The sequence below is a fragment of the Mauremys mutica genome, chromosome 1 (assembly GCF_020497125.1).
Source record: "Mauremys mutica isolate MM-2020 ecotype Southern chromosome 1, ASM2049712v1, whole genome shotgun sequence".
Classification (NCBI taxonomy): domain Eukaryota; kingdom Metazoa; phylum Chordata; order Testudines; family Geoemydidae; genus Mauremys; species Mauremys mutica.
The window spans coordinates 196,541,691-196,563,709 of record NC_059072.1 but is presented as its reverse complement, the minus strand read 5'-3'; positions in this window follow the sequence as shown (position 1 = coordinate 196,563,709).

The window sequence follows — 22,019 nt, the reverse complement described above, 5'->3', positions numbered from 1 at the left end:
TCCTTTTTGTCACAAATTGTTAAGGAGAACAATTTATCATCCTTCTCGTTATAACAACCTTTTAATGTATTTGAAGATTTATTATGTCCCCCCTCAGTCGTCTCTTCTCCAGACTAAACAAACCCTATTTTTTCAATCTTTCCTTGTAGGTCATGTTTTTTAGGACTTGAATAATTTTTGTGGTTCTCTTCTGGACTCTCTCCAGTTTGTCCACCTCTTTCTTGAAGTGTGGTGCCCAGAACTGGACACACTCCTCCAGTGAAGGTCTTGTCAGTGTGGAGTAGAGTAGAATAATTACTTCTCCTGTCTTGCTTACAAAAACTCCTGCTATCACATCCAAGAATGATGTTTGCATTGTTTTTTAAAATGGTATTACATTGTTAACTCATTTAGCTTGTGGTCCACTATAACTCCTTTTCTGTAGTACTCATTCCTTGGCAGTCTTTTCCCATTTTGTTTTTGTGCAATTGATTATTTGTGCCTAAGTGTAGTACTTCGCATTTGTCCTTATTGAATTTCATCCTATTTATTTCAGACCATTTCTCCAGTTTCTCAAGATAATTTTGAATACTAAACCTGTCCTCCAGAGCACTTGCAACTCTCCCAGCTTGGTACTGTCTGCAAACTTTATGAGTATACTCTCTTTGCCGTTATCCTAATAATTTATGAAGCTATTGAAAAGAACTGGACCCAGGACAGATCCCTGTGGAATCCCACTGGATATGCCCTTCCAGCTTGATTGTGAACCATTGATAACTACTCTCTGAGTATGGTTTTCCAACCTGTTGTGCCTCCACCTTATAGTAGGTTTGACTAGGCTACATTACTCCAGTTTGTTTACAACAAGATCATGTATCAAAAGTCTTAATCTCTTCATTTACGACTGGTACAGCATGGGTAAAGAGAAGGCAAGCTTGCCCATACCATGCTGCCAATGTGCCTCAATCTCAAGGGTAGATCCAGTCAGTCTTTAGCCTCTATATAATTACAGGGTAACATCCATATGCTCAGTACTACACAACCCAGAGTAAGGTAGGACCCAAACAGAGGAAACATATACAACCCCGGGCTGCAGGTTGGTGTTGGTGTTCCCCTCTGCCTGTATGGAGCTCCCACGACTTCAGCAGGGTTCTGCACAAACTGGGGGCCTCTGCCAGTATGGATCAGCTCGCACAACTGGAGCTAAAGGGCTGATTATAACAAGAGCTGAGCACCTGCAACTGCCATTGACACTACAGTTAATTTTTGTACTAAGTTTCACTCTTTTGGAATAAGGGAATATATAAAGTCCAGTATATTGCATTAGTAGCAGATCTGGAGGTCTGGGTTTCTCTCCCTATCACCTTAATTTAATCTTTAAAAATTCAGAGGGCATCATTTTTAAAGTAGCAATTTCCATTATCTGCACTGGAAATTACTAGTAATGATGCTGTAGCTTGGAAGATAGCACAAATACTAGTTCTGTTTCAGAACTTGAGTATTCAGCATTTTTTTGGGGTGGTTTTAAAGTTCACAGACTGGCATTCTTCATTTCCTAGCAATGATGCCTGCAAAAACTAGATCTGGACATTTTTGCTGCGTAACTCTACAAATAAAAACTGATCTCTTAAGAACAGCATACTGTACAGAGTACCAAACTGGTGCATTAATAGGTATGCTGATCTCTCTATATGAACTTGCAGCATTGCTGGCTAAGGTGTGTGTGTGTGTAAAATAAATTCGCTACTAGATACAGCCAAAACGTTCTGCATTAGACACAGTTATCTGAGGCAATCTGTAAATGACTTTCCTTTCCTAGACTGCTCATCTTTGAGGTCAAAAGGTCATAAAGCATTCCAGCAGCCAACTCTGGCACATAGGTTGTCTTTTTGTTTTGTGCCTACTATAACCAAGGAGAGCCCCCTCCCCCTTTTTTTTTAACTGTTCTTCTTTCATCCCTGTAACAGGAGGCCTAAGTAGTTTGTTTGACCTTTAAAGAAGGTTTGTGGGAGGGAAACATGCCAGAGCTTCTGGCCTGTTGTTCATAACTGTAGCTTTATCTCATCTTGTAGCTCAGAACGCTGCTCGGCTTTCGTCAGAGAATCAGGAGTGGAGGCCTCTCTGGGGCACGCTATCTTTGGATTAGCAAAAGGATGAAAAAGAAAAAGTTTTATCTTAATGATGGGCTATGCTTCATCTTCTCAGCTACCAGAATTATCTGCCTGCATTGGAAAACATTTCCTGAGTGTTTCATTAAAACAAACCTGTTTTGTCAGAAAACATGAAAAAGAGAGAGGATTAAAACAGCCTGGTATGGTGTGTGTTTTATGATGGCCTGGTCCTTTTGCTCCTCTGTACACCCTTACCTTTCAGCCATCAAAGAGCAGAAGATAACAACAGGAGCCAATTTCAACTAAACACTGACTTGTGGGCTGCTATGACTGAGATTAGAAAAGGATGGATTCAAACAACCCCTTGGACCAGACAAAGCTCATGTTTTCTCCTTTTGGTGTGACTACAGTACATGCAGTGCAATAGAAGCAGAATATTGCTTGTATTAAGTCACCTTGCAGGAGGTGTTCAGTGTTTTGAAGGGTTTGGTCTTGTGATTACTATCAAGCATTTTAGTACCCAGGAAAATAAATTGGCCCCAATATAATGCATGTAAACCTACTACTATGGAACATCGACGGTTCTAATCATTGCCTACCAGCTATGGACCAGATTCCGTCACCTGGAGTAGTGCCTGACTCTCCAACTAGTTCCACTGAAATCAATGAAAATCAATTCAGTTTGAGTAAGGGTAGCAGAATTTGGTGCTTTCTGAGTTGGTCTTTCTTGCTGTCCCTCCAGGTCACAATTTATGACTTCCTTTGGCATTTTTGCAGCTACACCTGGACTCCAGATCTGATCTTCACATGTTTTACTCTGACGCCTAGTAAATGGCTGCTATTTCACTGACATTCACATGTGAATTTTCTGGCTGTTCTGTCCCCTGTGATTATAATTCCCTCAGGCGGCTGCTCTTTGGCCGAAAATCATAATTTTGCAGCAATTGTGATTTTTTTTTCCCTTTTCCATCAACAGGTCTCAATTTGACTTCCTCTCCTCTGATTGGAAGGTTCTTGTTCCTCCTGAATTCCACAATAGCAAGGGAACTATTACTCTGTCATCCATCTTCCATGTCTACCTTTACCCTAAGCACTGGGTTATTAAGAGTAGCATTGACCCTGTACAAAGAATGCCAGCATGTTTTCCTCTGCTGTATACCTTTCCTGTACATTGTTTTTGTCTTAATGTGTGCATGGTACTCATATGACCAGTGATCATTAGCCAAGTCTAGCTAACATTTAACTTTCAGCTGAATCGTATATTTGAAAAATGCAAACCAGAACTTTTGTTAAGCAACTGAAGAAAATCTGTTGCATTGGTGTTTAAATAGAAAGCTGTAAATAATGACAAATTAAGGGCCCTTAGATAGATTCAGTGCTTTACCCTTTTACAATAATCAAGTTGATTTTATAAGGCGATATCTAGCAAAACTATCCACTTTGTGGATGAAATGCATCCCTGTATAGCAGGCCAATACAAGTCCTAAATTAAGTATCCACCAACTTGAGCAACCTACAGTTTATTTTTTTCAGAGTATTTAACACTTTTATAGCGCTCTACATATTCAGTGCACGGCTCCAACTGACATGGGTTCCAGGGACTCTGCATTTCTGAAAAACAGACCCCAGTTGTCTCAAGCTGGGCACCCAAAACAAGACATATAACTAGTGTCCAGCTGTGGAAAGTTTGGATTGAGTGACCTGCCCAGCATTACACAGAAACTCTGTGGTAGTGACAGGTATAGACTCCAATTAGCCAGGGTGACATTCAGGGGCCTTAAAATCAAGACTATCCTTTCTCTTTCTGAGATACTCTGCCTTATTCACTACACGCTTTTCAACTTCTGTAACAAATGAAGTGAGGGGTACTATACATATAAAATGATGGAGTCTAAATTAGCTGTTACCACTCAACAAAGAGATCTTGGAGTCATTGTGGATAGTTCTCTGAAAACATCCACTCAATGTGCAGTGGCAGTTAAAAAAGCGAACAGAATGCTGGGAATAATTATGAAAGGGATTATGATGGGGTGTGACTCACCGCCGTGGTGCCTCCTGCTGGTCATCCAGGGAATTAGCTCACCAGCCTCCAGAGTGCCCTCTGCAGGCACCGGTGTCTCGCCTTGCTGCTGGCCCTGGTGTCCCTCCTGGACTCCGGTGCCCCTTCTCTCAGGGTTCTGCCCCATGCAGTACCCTGCAGTCTCACTGGGTCTCCCCTCCCTGGGGAACCCCCACACCCCTATTCCCATCTCATCTCAGTCTTGGGTTACTGCCAGTCACCATCTAGCCCCCCACTCACTGGGGCGGACTGCAATATAATTGCCACTCATCATTGGCAAGGAGGGTTTGAACCTGCTGCCCTTGCCTGCCTTGGGCTGCACCTCTGCAACCCCAGTACCTTTCCTGGCCTTTACCAAGGCCTGCAGCCTGGGAGTTTTCCAGACTTGATCTCCCCAGCTCCTCTCACCTTCCCCTAGTCCTGGTACACTCCAGGTATCTTGCTCAGCTCCCAGCAACCAGGCCCGTCTCCCTCAACAGCTAGAGAGATACTCTTGAACTCTGGCTAGCAGCCCTTTTATAGGGCCAGCTGCTGCTGCTTCCTCAATCAGCCTTTTCCCAGCCACAGCCATCTCCAGGGCTGTTTTTAATCCCTCCAGACAGGAGCGGGGTGACCACCCCCCTACAGGGATAGATAATAGGACAGAAAATATCATGTTGCCTCTATATAAATCCATGGCACACCCACATCTTTAATACTGTATGCAGATGTGGTCACCCCATCTCAAAAAAGATATATTGGAATTGGAAAAGGTTCAGAAAAGAGCAACAAAAATGATTATGGTATGGAATGGCTTCCGTATGAGAAGAGATTAATAAGACTGGGACTTTTCAGCTTGGAAAAAAGGTGACTAAGGGGAGATATGATTGAGGTCTATAAAATCATGAATGGTAGAGAAAGTAAATAAAGAAGTGTTGTTTACTACTTCTCATAACACAAGAACTAAGGGTCACCAAATGAAATTAATAGGCAGCAGGTTTAAAGCAAATAAAAGGAAGCATTTCTTCACACAACACACAGTCAACCTGTGGAACGCCTTGCCAGAGGATGTTGTGAAGGCCAAGACCTTAACAGGGTTCAAAAAAGAACTAGATAAGTTCATGGAGGATAGGTCCATCAATGGCTACTAGCCAGGATGGCAGGAATGGTGTCCCTAGCCTCTGTTTGCAAGAAGCTGGGAAGGAGCGACAGGGGATGGATCACTTGATGATTACCTGTTCTGTTCATTCCCTCTGGGGCACCTGGCACTGGCCACTGTCGGAAGACAGGATACTGGGCTAGATGGACCTTTGGTCTGACCCAGTGGGGCCAGTCTTATGTTCTTATGGTCCTGTAGTAGACAATAGCTTTCTTCACTACACAACCTTGATTCATTCCCTGAGTATTGTTCATCCTGTGCATGGAATGAGACTAGGTTCCTGTGGAAAAAATAGTATGTGAACATGTAATGTAAATGCTGCATTATAATGCATATCCTTCAGGGAACTGAATTAAGTTTGCACAGGCAACCTTAACTGGCATTTCCCAACTTTTGAACCTGGCAACCTAACCTTTGCAACCTTATTATTACATTTTTTGATGTAATTTCTTAATTTTTGAAAAGCAAACCAAAACAGGAATTTCATTTTTGGGAGCATATTGAACCTAGCATGGGCCATTAGAAGAGTTGGGACCTTTTATAGCCATAGCACAGCCCGCTACCATTTGAGCTAATTGAGCCACTGGAAACAACAGTAGGCTATTCTATGTGGACCAGCCATTAGAAAGGGATGAGAGAGTCATTTTGCCAGTGGATTTCATTTGCTGACAGCAGAAGACTGTTGGGACCAGGAATCCTTGGTTCCTTTTGAAATTGTGTCTACTGGCTGTAAATCTTTCTGACTCCTTCTCCCTGCTACTGCTTCTGTCCCCTGTTTGCTTCTACTCCCCTCTCCCATTCCTGCTGCTCAGACCTCGGTATCTGAGTCAAGTTGCTTTCTCCTTGCTAATTAGAAACCAGGGGAGGTGGGCAATGAGAACATGAGAGAGTCTCTCTCTCTGCTCTCAGTTCTGGTGTCACAGTACTTCCTGACAGTTAAGAGGAGTAATTATTCTAAATATTCTGCTCAGCCCTGAGATGGCGCATGATCTGTGGGGTAGCATATGCTCAGCCCACTTAGCAGATGGTAGTTGCGTGGGGCTGTAGCGTGCTCAGTGCAGGTGGAATTTTGGTTAGAAGCCAGCAGCATTATTCTCCAAACAATTTGCATATGCTCAGTGCGGATGGAATCTTTTGAGATATCATGTTGCCAGCCTCTAACAGCCAACTCACACATGCTCAGTAGAGGAAATTTTCTGGGCTTACTAGTTGGCCAAATTTGGGTGGATACTCATGTGGACAGCAAAAGACACACCCCCGATGTCAGTGCAACCCCTGGCTAAATTTCAGGTCCCTGCTCTGAAGCCTAGAACACTAGGGCTTCTCAATTATGTAGCTGTAAGAATTTTTGAACATGGGTAAAGTGGATTTGTTTTTTTTTTCCCCCTACAACCCAGTTCTGAGAAACAGCTGAGCCATTTAAGCTAGAACTTAAAAAAGTAAACACCATAATAAAAAAAAAATCAGCCAAGGCAGACACCTTGAAGTTGGTAGCAACTCCTATACTATGAAAGAGAGACACCTAGATGCATAAGGGTGTGTTTTTCAAATTGATATGTTCTCAAATCTAGTTAGGAAATAAAGATCTTTAAAAGCCAGACTCCCTATCTTATCTCAATGCTGTACTTCTGGCTGCTTTACACTTCATGAGCTGTAATCACTGTAATCAATAGCTGTATCCACTGTAATCACTGCAATCAATAGCTGTATCCACTGAAATCAATAGCAAAATTCCTGTTGACTTCAGTGGGGCCAGGATTCGATCCTCTGTCTGATTGCTTTATAGAATGTGAATCATATCCCTTACTTCAGCCTTAGTCCTGCATGCACTCATTACCAGATGTAGTGCTTGCCACTCTGGGTAGCTTCATTCAACTCAGTGCAATCAAGACCTTAGAAATCAATAGGGCCCCTCATGGTAGTAACCACTTAATTTAGTAGCAAGATTTTTTTTTCAGGATTAGGACTTCATGAGGAATAAAGTGTTTGTTTAAGGGAGGCTGAATCAGTCCCTGGAGGCCTAATCCTATACAGAGTTGATCCCAGTGTTGTGGTTATTATCATGAGTAGCCCCTGTACTACTACATTACTATGAGTTGTCACTACAACTAGTTGTAAATTTTGCAGGACTGAGGCCTAAATAAGAGATCATAATACAAACAAGTATTTGTAAGGCCCTAAAGTAAGGTCCTATTCAGCATGAATAAGGTGGGCAAGATCTTGGGATGTTAACTAGAGAGGCCTGTTTCCTTTCTCTCTTTCTCCATTAACTTCATTAGGATTACTCATGCAAAAAAGAGTTTTCAAATCAGGCCCAAATAGGAACATTACTTTTGTAATTGTTATCAAACTAAACTTTGTATGAACAACTCCTGAGAAGACTTCCTTCTAACGTTTCTTTGGACAAAAACAATTGTGATCCAGCTACTAACATGCCTGTCACCATGTGTTGATCATGTATGAGTAACCTTCCATGTAGTTGTGTAAATACAAAGAACTCAGCCTGAGATAAACTTGGTAACAGGCCATTAAAAACTCAAACATTTATGTGTAATGTTGCTGTGGCAGTGTTGGGCCTTGTCTTTCTCACTAACAGAAGCTGGTCCAATAAAAGATATTACATCACTCACCTTGTCTCTCAAACATTTATAGATTTTTTTAATTATTATTATTTTGTAAGGATTTGGCAAAAAGCTCAAAGCAAGAAAAGACAGCTGAGAGGAAGGAATAAGCAGGAAATGTGTATTGGCCTGCAGTTATGGATAGTTCATCGTACTTGGTGCTGGATATTGGGGCAGCAGCTGGCAGGTTAGACCAAACGCTTGGGTAAATCACAGCACCCACTGACTAATGTCAACCCTTTCTTGTTAGAAGAGTTGCTATTAGTCAACCCCCCTCCAGCACTTCTCACAAGCATGGGAATTGAGAGGGAGAGGATTCGGGTGGGTGGAATTATTTTGTAAGATGGCACTTGTGAGAAGCAGGCCTCTTCCCACTTTTCCCTGTTTTCCATTGTGCATGTCCTACATTCCCATCAGGTTATGGGTGTCATTGGGCGAATATTTCTTTGTTGCTGCCTCTGAAAGGAGGTAAGTGTATGCACATGCATTTTGTGGTAGCACTGGAAGTTGCAGTTGCACTTAAAGCACATAGGTACATCTGGACTTTAATGCAATTGTATGGATTTTGCCCATTTGGGTACATTGGGACTTCTAAACAAATGTTCTTGTTGCACTGGTATATTAAGACTTCAGAGCAACTGAGTGGAGTTATTGGGCTTCCTCTTCCAGCAGCAACACAACAGCCTGTCAGTGTGAGTTCCCTTCCTCCCCTGGGTGCTGGAGTAGTGGGGATGGTGGTGGCCTGGTAGGCTGAAACCCAGCATAAAGCTCTGGGTGACATCTTGAAAAGTGATACCAGAGAGACAGCAGCTACCAGGTAAATATTCCCTTCCTCATTACCGGGCCGGCACTCCAAACAACCAGGTGAATTTCTTTGCATGAAGTGTCATCAGCCTAGGGAGGCTATAAGCTCTTGGGGAAAAGGGGCTATCTTTTTGTTCTGTTTGTATAGCACCTGGGCCATGATTAGGGCTGCTAGGCACCACAGTAACATACATAATAATAGTGCTGTCTCAGCTGGTAGTGGTCCTACACTCTACCCGTCACTTTGATGCTACTGGTCATCGTCATTCCCTCTTGCTATCTGCAGAAACCTCATTTTTTTCCCCCTGCTTCTAACTACAAAGTGCTTGCAAAATGGCAACTAGAGCACTGCCAGCATGACCACTTTCACTAAGATTTGTGCTACAACTTCCACTCAGTTAAATATTCCCCAGTCAGCAAATAAAAGGGCTTGAGTCACAGCCAAGTGGAGATCACCGGTTTCATTCACAAGAACAGTATAATACAGCAAAAAAATTATTTAAATACCTTTAGTCACGATGTCCCAGATCCTCAACTGGTAAAAAAAACCAAAAAAAACCCCATCAGTGTAGTTTCCTTCACTTCAATGGAGTGACACCAATTTATGCCATGACTCACTGTTATTGTACACAAATCTGATAAGCAAAAATACATTAGAGAATTTATTTTAGCTGTAGTCATATTCTAGATAGGACCAATAAAAAGTAAAACGTAGCTTTGCAATAATCATTCATTGCTATGTTACAAAGATGCTATTACAGGTTCTGATAGTCTCTCATATAGAAATTATATTCAGTTTACACACACACACAGTGCCATATTTGATGGCCATAGCCAAGTCAAACAAGCAAGCTGTGTTGTGTTTTCAAAACATAACCTGTCAGATGGGTTTTCTGTACCATCCCATGACTGGTAAATTCTTGCTCAAATAATAGTATTAAGTGTAGACTTAATGCCCCCCTCTCTTTTTAATACATACAGGTTTCTCTGGACCTAAAGCTAACTTGTTTTTCCTGATTTTGGCTCTGAGGTACATGGGGAAGGGGCAGGGTTAAAAGCTATAGACTCCAGTCCTTCAAATCCTTTCACACAAGTAAAATGAAGTATTTTCAGGATAGGGCTCTAAGTTAGGAATAAAAGCCATATTAAAATTTACATTAGCAACAGATAATGCTAGTAAAAGAGAGAAGTTGAAAACTCTATTTAAAATGCTGACAGTTATCTGAAGATCAGGAGCTAAATAAACAACTTGTTGGGTGACATCTACCAGACAGATGCTTGGTAATGAGAGGAGAGAGAGAGAGCAAGAGAGAAGAATTTTAGAAGCTTTACAGCTGTTGGAATTTTTCCAGAATTTTACATCCACTGCACATGTGTGGTCAACTGGCAGATTTACTGGTTTATTTTCTGCAAATGATAGTTTTCATTGTTTTCTTTTGTTTAAATTAATATTAACTGTCTGCGTAACTTAGAACAAATGCACACTTTATCAGACAAACATATCTTCAGATGATGACATCAAATCTGAATGGCCTCTTATATGAATCTCAAGGATTGTCCTGGACTTGCTTTCTCTCAGCATTTTAATTCCTAATTTGCAAACAAAGCTCTTTGCATGTTGGGTTATTGGGCTTGATTTGGCTGCTTACCCCTCCTCAAATCCTTGGCGCCGTACATCTCTTCCAGTGATGAATGATGTGTGGGTAGTGAAGAATCTCTTCTACATTTTTGCATTAAGTCTCTGGCCTGCTACCTACTTTTGTTGCAGAAGGATACATTTCCTGCCCAGCTCTAACTTAACTGTATTCTATTTCTTGTTTTGTTGAAAATTTTCATGGAATTTAATGTGTTATATCTATGCATGCTCCGGTTTTATATTGTCTGGTCTTGCATCTTTGCACTGTAAAATGGCATGGAAAACCCATGAAGCATGCAGTATTCAGGAACAGACAAATTGTAAGCCATTTATGTTCTTTTCATTGTCTTTTTTTATACAAATCAATACAAAATTGATAATAAAATAGCATTTTTCTTATACTTTATTTTGTAACAACCTAATTCAATCATAATATAATGCATACAAGGATAAATTCTGATCTTGGTTACAAACATATAACTCCTGGCAACATCAACAGGAGGCATTCATGAATATTTAAGATTTTGTACTAAAGGAGAAAACCCAAAATAACATATTGAACAAATGCACTAATTAACATAGCTCTGAAACTGGATAAGAAATCCTCAAACTGCTGCTGCTTATTAATAATATGGCAAGTTACTCTTCAAAAATAGCCAGATTGAGCAAACCAACATACAGTCCTGTTGTATAATGTAACACACACAATTTCCAGGTTTAATTCCTTAACTGTTGTAAACCGGTATAGTTTCATGGACTATACCAATTTACAACAGCTGAAGTTCTGGCAGTCACTTCCAATTTTGCATTATCTTGTAAATGTAGTATCGTTTCTGTGTTTAACTGGAGCCATGTCTAGGAGGAATCACTTCGTATCTTACACAGAATGGAACATTCTTCCTGAGGCCTGAAGCAAACTGCCTGGTGTTCTTGCAGGATCTGGATTGCACAAGCAGGTTCCTGCAAATTATTGCAAGCAGTTACTTGAAGCTGATTTTCTTCCATGCAAATAAAAGCTGTTTGCAACAGCTTTTAACTAGTAACTATCTACGTGGGCAAAAACAGACAGTTTGTCGCCACTATACTGAGTGCATGATTAATGATGGTTTATTTGGGCCATCCAATACTGTAAATAAGAAAGCATATTTTTAAGGACAGAAACAATGTGGTATATTTAGAAGTGTGTATGCATACTACCGGTATTAAAGCTACTCCAGATGAGCTTTAGCCACATCCATCGTAGCAAAGCTATCATAGAAGACTTTCCATTTTTAGCATAATTATGACGGCACTTTAGATTCATGAGAGAAATACGTTGAAATAAAATAACTTTTGGCATTTAATTCTACTTATTACTTATGTTGCCAATATATTATCAGCATCAATACATGAACATCAGAAAAAATCAAGAAAAATTGTTTCCCAGAATATAGTAAAATTGCACTTTGAGAATTTTTTCATAGCCTATTTATATTGAAAAGGTTCCTTATCTTCTGAACTTTCAGCCTGCTAGCCCATGTTTTCCTTTAGGACAGATTTTATTTTAAAAAATGATGTGCTATAAATTTAAATAGGAAGCATCTGAACAAAAATGCAAGTGATCAACTGCAGCAAAGCAGATAGTAAGGTATCTGTTTCCTGTCTGAATAAGCATGGCATGAACTGTCAAATCATAATACTGTCGTCTATCTTACTTTTAGGTGTTACCTCTGTGGAAGATGTAATTCCTGGATGATCAAACATTCCATACACTACTTTCCTGGAGCGCTGTGATGATAGAAATTGTCTGACAAAATGTAATTTGTTTTAGATCTTACACTAAAACTTAGAATAAGGTCCTGATCCTGTCTTGAGCGCTGTGCAAGTGACTGACTGTGGACTACAGTGGGGTTGTGCTTGGGCAAAGGGGTCTGCATGTTCACTGAAAGATTATGGCCTTAAACTTTGCCAGTGGTTCTTATGTTGCCTATTTATGCCCTGATCCTGCAAACTGAATTGTGTGTGGAGTCTCATGCCTGCAAGGAGCCGCACTGAAGTCCATGATGACTTTGCGTGTGCACAGCCATCTTTCTGTGTGGATGCATTGACAGGACTGTGCCTTAATTTGTAGGAAAATGTGCTCTCTATAGATGTCATTTTATACAAATTATAATGTCTACTTTTGGTAATATATCACATCAGAGAATAATCAATGACATGGTAAGCATTTTTGCATACAGTGTGCAGTTTCTCAGCATTTGCTTTCTTTGGCATTAGAGACTTAAAAAATATAGTATGCTGAAACCATATGTATAAAAATCAGTCCCTGCAAATCTGTAGAAACATTTCCCTTTACATTATCAGAAATACAGCTGAGTATAAGACGATTAAAAAAACCTATTGGGTCAAGAGGAAAGGCTGAAAAGCATAAAGTAATGAATCTCTACAGAATTTGGTTATATATTTCAATAGATCATAAATTACAAAAGCGCATTGCAATGTTACACTGGGTGAAGGCTGCAATGTTCATCCTGTAGTTTGCAAGACTTACCCACCTCACGGAGTTTTGGGAGTTTAATTGATTCATATTGCTTAAGTGCTTTGAGATCTCCTGATAAAAGGCATTATAGAAATAAAAAATTGTGGTACTAATAAGGTCTATTTGTTTTATAAAGCTATTTGGTGAAACATTTCAAATCAGTGTGACTCACAATGGATTTTGAAACTCTAAAATGTTTTACAGATAACCTGAAAGGGTTTATTAGAAATTAGACTTTATGCCTTTTATTTTTTTATGATGTGCATATAGGATGCCTGAAAGGATTTTATTCTTTTCTCAAGTTTGTATTTTTATTTTAGGAATATCAGGTTTGATCTTCTCTATTTATGGTGGAAGTCTCTGGGCACATTTATTGTGAAATCTCAACCTTAATTTGAATCTTCAACACTAGTACCCTTTATTCAAAACTGTAGTTAATTTTAAGTTTAGTACACCGATATGTATAATAGTGAAAAAATACAAAAGCTAGGGAAAATGAAAGGAAGGACATCACTAATCTAGTTACTCTACTTGTATGTTCAGGCACTTACGAACTTTGATGGCTCAAAGGTTTGTTTTATGTAACATATTTTTTATACAGAACTTGTAAAAAAAGGACTTTTTTAATTACAGAATTTATTGTTTCGAGGTTTAGTCCCTATATCCCTTGTAGTCAGTGAGAATATGGGCACCCAGCAGTACCTTGTAGGAGCAAGCCTGCATGCTAAGTGTTGCCTTTTCTGTACTCGTTATTGCATTCCAACACCTTTTTGTCTAACCTCACATTCCTGTCTGATCATTAGAATTGCATACAGTATCCTTTACTGTTATTCTTTGGCATTCTAAGCTGTAAAGTGATATTGCCCACTCATCGAAAGGGAAAGCTCTTTTGGAACATTGTTCATTGCCGGACAGGAAATGCTATAAAGAAATAGCTATTAATATATCTAAAGACTTCCCCCGCCTAGAATTCATCAGCAAAGTGGTCTAGGTATATGAAAAAACACAAATATCCCAGTTTCAGTCTATCTAATGCTAGTGGGATTTAAACTAATATAGAGTATGTGCTAATTATGAACACTAAGAAGCCCCAAGTGAGTACTGAGGTTGCAGCTCCTGCTATTCCTGGCTACACTACTATTTTTAGTGCACTAGCTTGAGCAGAGCTAGCGCATAACTGTCTGTAGTAGGAAGCAGACCCCTAGCTGCAGTGTAGACCTACCCTTTGTTTGTGCAAGATGAACACTTTCTGGGATACAATACATATTTTGTATATGATGAACTCAGATACTGGGTTTCTTACAGAATCAAATGAAATAGAAAACCAGTATGGTGTTCAGGAAGTGGAGTGGTGACATTTGGATAGTAAAGCACCATTCATGTCAGATCTTGTGTTCTGATCTTGCCAAGGTCAGTAGAGACCAAAAATGATAGTTGTTTGGTCACCTATGTGAAATGTGTTGGTGGTGCCAATCCAGTTCCTAGAGAACATGTATCTACATCGCAACAATGTCAGTACACCGCTACCTCGATATAACGCCACCCAATATAACATGAATTTGGATATAACGCGGTAAAGCAGTGCTACAAGGGGGCGGGGCTGCGCACTCCGGTGGATCAAAGCAAGTTCGACATAACGCGGTTTCACCTATAATGCGGTAAGATTTTTTTGGCTCCCAAGGACAGCGTTATATTGAGGTAGAGGTGTACTAATGGGCTGCCTTCAAAGAGAGCTTTAAATGGAGCTGGTGCGGCTCTCTCCTTCTTAGAGGCGGTCTAGCTGTCATCGCAGAGGCACATTGGTGGGGATGGTCTTGCAGCTGATGCTGCTTGTGCTGTATCTTTCAATGAATTTGCTTCATTCTTACCCCTTTCCATTACCATTTGACTGATTTTAGATTTACTGAGTGTATTAAACGTGAGCCGAGGGAACACAGACCTCCTGGATATATTCAGTACTTTGCAGGATCCGGTGCCTAGAACCTGATCCAAAACCTGCTGAAGTCAATGGGAACCTTTCTTTTCACTCTTTTTCACTGATCCAGTAGGCTTTGGATCAGACCCCTAATCAGGAAACAAAGCTGACAGCCATAAGGCACTAAAACTTGAATTGTCATTTGCAATTAATCCACAGAGCAAAACCATTGTAAGATATGGATAAACGTCAATTAAGCATGATTATTAACTGCATTTTGGTAGCCCAGTCAGGCATTTGGGCCCATCTGTTCTAGGTCCTGTGAATTACTATAATGACTCCCTGCCCCAAAGAACTTACAATCTAAGTATAAGACAAGAAGTGGCTACAACAAGCTGTGACGTTATGAGTGTGATATAATATCTCATTGAAAGGTGACAGGGCCAGAAAGAGTTAATTAACTCATAGACTGACCTGACCCATGGGTGAACCTTGAGGACAGGTTAGGAAGATATGTAAATGACTAGAGCTTTGAAATGCAAGTCTGCATTGTTAGAGGTAGAAGGGGAGATGTTTGCTCAGGTCTTGTGATGTCAGCAAACAAGTCTTGTCTATTGCTATAGTTTTAATTCAAAGATCAAAAAGGGAATATTAACATTTATAATGATACTTGAGTGAAATAGTATTATTGTCTATGTGTCTCTTTGAAGGTTATGCTAACCTGTATCTGAACTGTTTAATGGATAAATTACTCTGTGCTAATTGCCAGGATGTTTGGGAGAAGGAGTTGAGCCTATTGTTTTCTCAGGCCGAAAGGCTGCTGGAAATGTATAAGAACCCTGGGACATGATCCTGCTTCATCTCAGATCTGCTTTGGGTTTCAAGAGGGGGAAACCTTAAGCCATAAGGATTGAGATCCCCAGTCATTGACTGGAGCCACCCTGAATATGGAAATTGGACTATAACCTATGGACTATTTCTAAAAGGACTTTTGGCAACTACAAGCTCATCTCTGCTGTGTATCTGAACCTCAAGAATTGAATTCAAGTCTGTCTGTAGATTAATCTTTTAACCAACACTCTCTCTCTTTTCTTTTTAAAATAAATTTTAGCTTAGTTAATAAGAATTGGCTATAGTGTGTATTTTGGGTAAGATCTAAGTTATAATTGGACCTGGGTATGTGGCTGATCCTTTGGGATTGGAAGAACCTTTTCTTTTATATGATGAAGTAAGATTCTCAGGAATCATCATCATATCTGACAGGTGTGTCTGGACGGAGGCCTGAGGCTGGGCACTTTAAGGGAACTGCGTGGTTTGGACTTCTAAGTGACCAGTGAGGTACTGTAGAAGCTGTTTTGTGCTGGTTGGTAAATCTAAGTATTGGAATAACCGCCAGCATTTGGGGTTTGTCTGCCCCGTTTGGTTCGCAGTTCACCCTGATTGAGTGACCTCAGCTGGCTCCCACAGGCAGCACCGTCACACAAGCATATGTAGAAGAGTACAAGGTGACAGTAGTTTGAGTGTGAAAAATCACTCTACTGACATCTATTCTGTGAACATAAAAAGAAGGTAAAAGTTGAATAAATTAGTTATTGTTAATTATATATTATGCCTTGATTAAAACAGATTACTTTAATAAAGACTTCTTACCATGGTATCTACTGCAAAGGTTTCTTATTATAAAACCTTGATTTAAAGTAACAAATGAGCTACAATATTTTTATGTTCCCAAGTCAACAGGGGCTCTGCACAAATATCCAAGAGACTCTAACCATCTGATTTAATTATGGTTCTGTTTCTATTAATATAAAATGGTATATCAAGGAAATTCAGTAATTTATCTTTGCTTGATGCTTTGGAAAACTTTAAAAAATTTGATCTGCAGATAATAATACGATACATTGGGGGAGTTATTATTTCTGGCCTTCAGGTCTAGTTTTGAAAGGGACTCAGAATTCTTTCTCTCTGAACAGAATTTTGCAGTTGCTTTTTTGGACCAGATAAAGAGAAGTTGATTGGAGGATACCTTACAGTGCTGTAGTGTAAGCTCATTTAGTGTTTTTGTTAAAAGGTCAAGGAAAATGCCCATACACTTTAATGTAAAATACAAAGTTCAAATAGAACTGCTTCCTTTCCTAGCAAAAATGGTAGCTTGATATTACCATTTGTTTTTTATACTACTGTATGTGACTGCATATTGTCCCAGCTCATCTTTCTACCTATAGTCTAGCGTGACAGTCTATCTTCCCAGTAACTCTATGAAAAATCATTTACTATATTATGGCTGGCTTGACATTCAGAAATGTAGACGTTTGAGTGTACTCTATGCATTTAATTTTTTTTTTAATGGCCTGATTCAAATTGCAGTGAAACCAATAGAATTCTTTTCACTCGCTTTAATTACCTTGGAGTCAGGCCCTTAAAGGTGAAATTGTAATAGGGACAGTCTCAGTATACCTATAGAATTTAAAAAATGCTTAAAGCATACTAATATATTCCTTTTAAGTTGCGTTGTGCCGCACAGTCATGGTAAATGGATTGAGTTTGTATCTGTTGCTCAAGATTCCAACATCCTTCTTATCTTATCCTAGCAGAATCATGGATCATAAAATTGTCACTGGACTCAAGCAGATGTAATCATATGAAAGCTACTATTTTTGGCAGTGTATTTATTATTATAGTCTGTTCCAGGGTTTCTCAAACAGGGGTCGCCGCTTGTGTAGGGAAAGCCCCTGGCGGGCTGGGCCAGTGTGTTTACCTGCCCCGTCCGCAGGTCCCACTGATGGCGGCTCCCACTGGCCGCAGATCACTGCTCCGGGCCAATGGGAGCTGCTGGAAGCGACGCGGGCCGAGGGACTTACTGGCCGCTGCTTCCAGCAGCTCCTATTGGCCCGGACCAGCAATCTGCAGCCAGCGGGAGCTGCGATCAGCCGGACCTGCGGACGGGGCAGGTAAACACACCGGCCCAGCCCACCAGGGGCTTTCCCTGCACAAGCGGTGACCACTGTTTGAGAAACCCTGGTCTGTTCTTATGCTGCATGTAGTTGTAGAGAAACTCTCTGATAGCAAATATCAAAGGAAACAACAAAGTTTTCTGATAGTGAAAGTTTTCCAATTTCCAAGAGCTTTGTGCTCAATTTTTAATGATCTTATGTTTATCTACAACTATATAAAATATAATGTACTCTGCAGAAGATCAATAACACCTTGAACCTAAAAGATAGCTTCCAGTCTGCACAATGAAAGGAAAAACAACAGCTATTTTAAGTAATCCCGTGTCAAGCTCAGCAGTTTTGGTTTGTAGAGACTTGTGTGTAACTCTGTGTTTTGGATTCAGTTCATATTTTTTGGATGCAGTTCATGTGGGCTCATTATCCTGGAGTTTTACTTTGATTTTTATGTCTCAACCATTTCCCAAGACTCTTCTTAGGACTTCCATGGTTTGCTTAGTTTTATATTTTGAAATTTTGCAAAATCATCACTCTTTTCATTGTTTTCACTGAAAATTGTAAGTTGGCCTGGGCTTCTCCAAATACGGTCTTATGGTTTACTTGCAAGGTTGATCAATTTCAGGTTTCAGTGTGAAAGTTTTGCATTATTCTCATACTTTCTCATAATGATTATAGTAAGTCTGCACAATGTAGTACAGAACATACAGAAGACTCGGAATGTGTCCTAGTATGATGAAGACCTGAATTAGAAAGGATTTGACAAATGGAAAAACAAACAAAACCCTAAAAAAAAAAAAAAATCAACGGAATGATCAGATTGTTCATGCTTTAGCTACTTACATTTTTGTATTGGTTTTTTTTTATTAGTGCAGAGGAGCAAATTGCAGATGGTTTTGTACAAGCTGGAAATGCTGCAAAAAGTACCTTTCTTGTGGTATTGCTGTATTTCCCTTATGAAATCAGGAAATGTTGGGAATTTCTGGAAGAGGCTACCTTGTGCATATTCCAGACCAAATTCCACATCAAGGATGTTTGGTCAGGCTTCTCAACCCTCTCCCTCCCCATTCTCTTCCCCCCCAAACCCTAAACCAAACCAAACAAAACCCCAAACCACAATTTATGGATACTCATATAAATTGATCCAAACCTCAACATTTTGAGGTCCGCTCATCTCTAAGAAGAACCCAACAAAATGCTAATGGTGAATACATTAGCAGTTAAGTAAGAGGCCTATCACAGATTATAAAATGTTGCAACTCCTTTGCACTTTGTGTGTGTGTGTGTGTAATTTTCATTCTATTTTCCTGTCACACGTATTGTAACAATTAGGCAAAATGAAACATATTAATCAATATATGATCTCTCTGCTGCAGACTTCTTTTTTTAAAGACCTATACGGGTCAATGAAATCTTTATTTTAATTTTGGGAAACAATATTCATCAGGAGATCAGGTTCACAAGCCTATATGATATCCTTGGTGTTAATGATGGCTACTCTTCATGATTGGAAAGATGAGAAATAATAGAAGTAGTAAGACCTCTCCCTGTTGCCTACACATCTAAAAGTCACTTGTAATTGATGCTCAACAAATTGTCTGTAGACTGTAATCATTAAGGCCAAATGCCCACTTTTCAAAATAAAGATTCAGATTGACTAAGTTTGCCACATGGAGGATATATGCATAATGAAATATCAAGAGGTCAAAACTAAAACACAAGACCAGATACTCAGCTAGTGTAAATTTTAATGGGGAGACGTGTATTTGCACCAAATGGGGATCTGGCCCATAAAATCTGTTGGTCTCTATGCTTTGATCCAATTGAAGTAATGGGAACCTTTCCGTTGACTTTACTAGCTGTTGGAGCAGACCTCAGCACTCAACTTACGGCATTTTCCAGAGTTTTAAAATATAGAAAAGAGAAGAATTTGATTGCTGGCTGCCAGATTTGTTTTGAAGAAACAAAGCTCTTCATGAAATGCATTACATGCAAAAAAGGTAAAAGTATTACATTAGCAGTGGGCAAACCCACTGTTCAGAGATTGAGTTTGAGCACCCAAAAGGTACTTGTTCCTGATTCTGCAACCCTTACTTGTGCTGATAGTTTCACAATAGTAATAGATTTGTCTTTAATGCAGGACCTGGAACTCTCATTATCCTAATTGGGATTGGTCAGTACTTAGCACTTCTCAGGACTTGGACCCAAATGCTGATGTATCTTCTATAACATGAAACCTGCAGACTGCAAAACTGGAAGGAAGAGACTTTCCTGTGACTATTGTGATAGTCCTTCATTCTGATAAGGCCAGAAACACTAACAGCTTTTCCTGTGGTGTTTTATCACTTTTGTTTCTCATCCCAGTCAGCAGCAGGGAGCTTGATAACATGTAGAAAGGAGAAATTATGTTTTCAATTAAAGTTATCCAGTTGCTCAATCCTAATTTAAATGTATAGTTTAGTCTTTCTATGATCCTAAAATCACTGGCCTTTCATATTGGGTGGACCTTGGCGTGTTTGGTGTCCCCTCCCTATGATCCATCCTATGTTACCTGGGGAGGGGCTCTGTCCTCCTCCCACAGCGCCTGAGACTGCTGAACCGCAGGGCTCTCCAGAACCGCCGTGGCAAAAGGAGCAGAACGTGCAGCTCCTCTGGCATAGCTGTACCACCCCTGGCCCCATCCTCAGCCCTTCCGTGCAACTGCCTACAGCAAACAGAGCTGTAAACAGGGGAGTTTGAGTGGGGCTTCTGTTGGAGGAGAAGGTATTTGTAGCTATTTGTATTTGTAGTTGTATTTGTATGTGTGGAGGCTAGTAGGGGCAGTGTGCTGGGAGGGAAGCTGAGCCCTGAAAAGGGGGCAGGGCTTCTCTGACTAGGGGTCCTATAAAGGTAGCCAGCCAGTCAGGCAGTGGCATAGACAGCTGCAGCAGCACAGGAGCCAGCAAACAGAGCTGTAAACAGGGGAGTTTGAGTGGGAGTTTGGGGGAAGACTAAAAGAGGGAGGCAGAGGAACAGACGGGCTACTGAAGGGAGTTTGCAGTGTTCTAGCAGCATTCTGGTGCTTGTTGGGGGTTTGTTTTGCTGTGGGTGGTGGTGTTTTGGTTTGGTTTGTGTTTCCCAGATTTACAGGACTTAGGTGGGAGGGCTATGACAGATACAGAGGCAGCAGTGGTAGTGACCGAAGCAGTGGAAAACACAATGAAGATGACTGGATGTGGAAGCTGTGGCATGTACATCATCCTGGAGGAGGTACCTGATAAGCGCTTCATCTGCATGAAGTGCCGCCTGATAGAGCTGATGGAAGAAAAGATCCAAGGATTGGAGATGCAGGTGGAAACTGGTTGAGTTTAGAAGGGGGTTGGAGTGGATGATGGAGCAAACACATGAGGAGTCTGAAGGGAAAAGCTCAGACTTGCAGATGGAAGCAGGACCAAGAACTCTGACGGGAGACTGATGGGTGAGGAAAGTGGACAGTGGAAGCATGTGACTAAGAGAACCAGGCACAGGAAAAGACGGGCCAGTGAAGGAGAAATAGAGCTCAAGAACAGGTTTGCGGAGTTGGAAAATGAAGAAGGGGCACAGCAGGTGGTCGAGGAAGGTGAGAGGGCAAGGAGGAAGAGAAGAGCAGCTAGTCCTATAAGAAGAGGGGAAGAGTCAATGGAGATAACAACACCAAACATGAGCCCTAGGAGGATATGGGATGGGTTGCGGAGGATTGCAAGGGTGAATAGGAATCGAGAGGACTTGCAGCCAGAGGGAAAAGGGGATAGACCGGCGAATCGCACGTCACCAGGAAAAGGCAGTTCTACGTGATTGGAGACTTCTTACTGAGAAGAATAGACAGGCCTGTAACCAGAGCTGATCCAGAGAACAGAAGGGTATGCTGTCTGCCGGGTGCTAAGATACGGGACGTGGACCTGCGGCTGAAGAGGGAAAGAATCCACTGATTGTCCTTCATGTGGGAACAAATGATACGGCTAGATTCTTGCTGGAACGTATCAAGGAAGACTATGCCAGGCTGGGGAAGAAGCTTAAGGAAATGGAGTCTCAGGTGATCTTCGGTGGGATTCTGCCTGTTCCTAGAGAAGGGCAACAAAGGTGTGACAAGATTATGATCAACAGATGGCTCAGGCAGTGATGCTATAAGAAGGGCTTTGGGATGTATGGCCACTGGGAGGCATTCATGGACAGAGGACTGTTCTTTTGGGATGGACTTCACCTGAGTATGGAGGGAAATAGACTTCTAGGGTGGAGGCTGGCACAACTGATTAAGAGAGCTTTAAACTAGGA